Source organism: Palaemon carinicauda, chromosome 44 (genome assembly GCF_036898095.1).
Source record: "Palaemon carinicauda isolate YSFRI2023 chromosome 44, ASM3689809v2, whole genome shotgun sequence".
NCBI classification, from domain to species: Eukaryota; Metazoa; Arthropoda; class Malacostraca; order Decapoda; family Palaemonidae; genus Palaemon; species Palaemon carinicauda.
The window spans coordinates 50,926,923-50,932,041 of record NC_090768.1 but is presented as its reverse complement, the minus strand read 5'-3'; positions in this window follow the sequence as shown (position 1 = coordinate 50,932,041).

Sequence of the window (5,119 nt, the reverse complement as noted above, 5' to 3'; positions counted from 1 at the left end):
AATAAGGAAATAAATAAATGATGAGAATAAATTAACAATGTATCATTCTAAAACCAATGACAGCGTCAAAACAGATATGTCCTATGTAAACTATTATTATTATTATTATTATTATTATTAAACTACAACCCTAGTTGGAAAAGCAAGATGCTATAAGCCCAAGGGCTCCAACAGGGGAAAATAATCCAGTAAGAAAAGGAAATAAAGAAATAAATTAACTCTATGAGAGGTAATCAACAAATAGAACACATATTTTAAGAACAGTAACATTTAAATAGATCTTGCTTATATAAACTTTAAAAAGACTTTTGTCGGCATATTTAACATAGAGACATTTAACGAAACTTATGTTTTTTTTTTTTTCTTATCAGATATACAAAATGTTATAATCACCAGAAATGTGTATTTTAATAGTTTCAGTCAACATGTACGCACACACACGCATACTATAGCCAGTAAGTTTAGCCTTCTCGAAGCGTTATAAACATTGTAGAGGCTGTATGAGGAGAGACTGCCAGTGATTTGATTTGTATAATATATATATATATATATATACTATGTATCTATATGTATATATATAAATATATATATATACACACACACACACACACATATATATATATATATATTTATTCATTTATTTCAATGTTGTTACCCTTCGTAAAATATTTTATTTTCCTTTTTTTTCTCACTAGGCTATTTTCCCTGTTGGAGCCCCTGGGCTTAGGGCATCCTGCTTTTCCCACTATGGTTGTAGCTTAGCAAGTAGTAATAATATATATATATATATATATATTATATATATATATTATATATATATATTTATATGTATATATATATATATATATATATACACTACGCACATAATTTGATAATCGTTAACAGGCCTATTTTGGTTTCTGCAACATATTAGTACTGCGCAAAATCTTCATCGGACTATTTTTTTTCCTTTCTGCTACTTAAAATCCCTTCACACTGATGCTTCGTTTCCATTTAACAACCTTTTTTTTCGCTGTGCTTTGTAAAGAAGATTCTCCATTAAAAATATATTTCGTTTTCAACAATCGTGTTGTTTACCCCCCCCCCCCCAAACATTCCTCAGAGGCCTGAGAATTAAATAAAGACTACAGGCGTTCACTCTTCTTTCTTTGTTCAGTATTTTGTGATCCGAATTATTTTGATTATGTCCTATTACGTTTCGGATGTTTTGGTCTTCATTTTATTGGTGTGTTTGTCTGTTTTTGAGGATTATGATGTTTATCGTTTGGATGTAAGCCTAAGCCTATATTTTTTTTAATTCCAAGTTTCTTATAAGGTAGGATGGTCATATTTATAAGCAGTATGTTGAATACTATTATAATTATTACTATTATTGTTGTTTTTGTTATTGTTGTGGTGGTGGTTTGTGGTCGTTTTTCCTACAGTTAGCCTACAGTAACCTAAAGGTAGTACTGTAAGTGAAAAAGACTACAAACTCACTTCATAAATCACCAACACAATTAAACATGAAAACAAACAAATCCGAACGGGGTAACGTAAAAAAATGAATGATAATAATAATCGAAAGTCAACAAACAAATAAAAATGTTTACTAGAACAATTAAACAATAAAAATCAGTGAAGCTTTCTAATGAAAGCAAGAGGCTAAATTTAGACTAGGTCTAATTCTCTCCAGCAACGGAAGAGATGTTTATCTTTGGCTTGATTATTATTATTATTATTATTATTATTATTATTATTATTATTAATAGTAGTAGTAGTAGTAATAGTTTTGCTGTTGTTGTTATTATCAACTAAGCTACAACCCTAGTTGAAAAAACAGGATGATATAAACACAAGGGCTCCACCAGGAAAAAAATAGCTCAGTGATGAAAAGAAATTATGAAATAAATAAATAATATATAAAAACTATAAGCTGAAGGTATTATTATTATTAATTGCTAAGCTACATCCCTAGTTGGAAAAGCTAGATGCTATAAGCCCAGTGGCCCAACAGGGAAAATAGCCCAGTAAGGAAAGGAAACAAGGAAAAATGAAATATTTTAAAAACAGTAACAACATTAAAATAAATATTTCCTATAGTATACTATAAATACTTTAACAAAACAAGAGAAAGAGAAATTGGATAGAATAGTGTGCCCGAATGTACCCTCAAGCAAGAGAACTCTAACCCTCCACATGACGTATTCTCAACTGTCTCTAAAGAGAGGTTCCGCGAAACTGACGGAACACTAGTGGAATGTCGGAGTCGAGATTTTGCACATCTGCTCATTAAGCGACACTTTAACTTTATTCTGAGTCTTTGTTGTTCTTTTTTTCTGGTACGCCAGCTGTATCGTCTTCTTCTTCTTCTCTTCGGTTTCTTTTTTATGTTTATGTAGTTTTAAAGAGAGAGAAAGCCATACATTGCACTTAACCATTTCGAGAGAGAGAGAGAGAGAGAGAGAGAGAGAGAAACCATACATTGCACTTAGCTATTTCACTGAGAGAGAGAGAGAGAGAGAGAGAGAGAGAGACCATACATTTCACTTCACAATTCCACTGATAGAGAGAGAGAGAGAGAGAGAGAGAGAGAGAGCCCTACATTGCACTTAATTTCACTATCAGAGAGAGAGAGAGAGAGAGAGAGAGAGAGAACCATACATTGCACTTCACAATTTCACTGAGAGAGAGAGAGAGAGAGAGAGAGAGAGAACCATACATTACACTTCACAATTTCATTCATAGAGAGAGAGAGAGAGAGAGAGAGAGAGAGAGAGCCATACATTGCACTTCACAATTTCATTCATAGAGAGAGAGAGAGATGAGAGAGAGAGAGAACCATACATTGCACTTCACAATTTCATTCACACAGAGAGAGAGAGAGAAGAGAGAGAGAGAGAACCATACATTGCACTTCACAATTTCATTCACACAGAGAGAGAGAGAGAGAGAGAGAGAGAGAACCATACATTGCACTTCACAATTTCATTCATAGAGAGAGAAAGAGAGGTAACCATACGATTATTTAACAGTTCCACAAAAGAGAGAGAGAGAGAGAGATAGAGAAGAGAGAGAGAGAGAGAGAGCGCACACCATACAATGCACTTGACAATTTCACTGATATAATTGATTGATCATTGTCTCATAATCGTTCGAGTAGGCTGCAGATGACACAGCTCGCATCTATCTATCTGTCTATCCATCTATCTATCTATTCTATACACCACGCCTTTATATAAAATTAAAAACTTCTCAGTTGTTAGATACAAACCACTAAAGTTTTAAGGTTTAGATACTCGTCCCTTCTTTCATCACTACAGCAAATACACACACACACACACACACACAGCATATATTATATATATATATCTTATGTATTGTGTATATATATACATTCACACAACACACACACCACCACACACACACATATATATATTATATATACATATATATATATAATATATATAGGCAATCTTAGTGATATTGTCTTACTGTGCGCACCCATAAACTTAAGCCAGGCATTGAACCACAGCTCACTTATCTGTTCCTTTATCTATTCTACCACAGAAATTCCATTGGTGGTTGACTCATTGGGGACAGTGGAAAATATTTAGCATTTCTGGATTTATTTCTATTTTTTTTTCTATTTATAAAGTGAAAATTATAAAATCTGTTTTGGGTTGTCAGATATTATTGTACTTTCCACCAAATCTCGAGAAATAATTGTCATTTTTTATAGATTGTGTGTGAGACTAATGAAATACCTGATAACAACCAATTTATAATATATATATTTAGCGTTTGGGATTTTTTCTCCTTTTTTTGGTTTCTATTTCAAGATTAAAAATGTTTTTCACACCGATTCTCGAGAAATAATTATGACTTATCCATTGTATGAGACCGAATGAAATACCCGATAACAACCAATTTATAATATATATTTAGCGTTTGGGATTTTTTCTCCTGTTTTTGGTTTCTATTTCAAGATTAAAAATGTTTTTCACACCGATTCTCGAGAAATAATTATGACTTATCCATTGTATAAGACGAATTAAATACCCGATTAAACCCATTTTACAATTTACCAACACAGTTTCTTTATCTTAAGAAAAACGTCTTCCATTTATACATGAAATACAACCTGAACAAGAAATCAAAACTCAATTTTACCGTAGGAAAAGCACCGAGAAAGAGTATATGCACCGCCAGCCACCACCTTGCAGCGTGTTTGCGCCAAGTCACTCACTGATCCCAGACTATAAACATCTGTAACACTTATTGTCCGGGTGTTGGGTGGTGTTCGTACCCCATAATACCCAGCTCGCTGTGTCGTGCTTCGCCCCCACCTGTGCCCAGTCGCATACTGAAACAGAAAAAGGGATTTTACGAGGAACTAACGAACACAGGCCAAGAGGGATGGGGTCGTAGACCGTAGTCGTCACTGTGTGGGGGTGATTTCAAGGTCCGGGCACTTGTTGGTTTTGGGGGCTGATGGCGGGCCTCTTGATTCTTAGTGCAAATGATCTAATTCCTTCTTCTTCTTCTTGTTGAATGCCGTAGTTTGCTTGCTCATCCTCTAATGGAGGAAAGTCAGCATTTTTCCTTTTTTTATTATTTTATCAAATATACACTGATTAAATCTAAAGTGTATATTAAAATCCAAGTCTTTCATGCCCAGTGTTAGCTGTATACGTTGGTACATACATCTGAAAACAGTTGAAAATTTGTAGATAGATTTTGCGATCGAGTTAAAAATTGATGGGGAAATATATTTCTTATTTTTTTACTCTTATTTAAAGAGGCCCTAAAGATATTTGTATCTAAATCTTTAGCCAAAAAAATCCTGATGATTTTTAGATTCTGTTCATAATAATGTGCCAGGAAATCTTTTTATCTAGCAATAGGATCCATTAATAGAATTTTACGTGATGCAAGAGAGAGAGAGAGAGAGAGAGAGAGAGAGAGAGAGAGAGAGAGAGAGAGAGAGAGAGAGAGAGAGAGAGAGAGAGAGAGAGAGCTACTTGAATGAGGTGCTTAGAAATCCGATTGAAATATGAGCATCCGTAAGTTATTTTCAGGTATATGATTAAGCGGACGCACATTTAATTTTTTCTATCATCAAGGTGTTTCCTTTCCC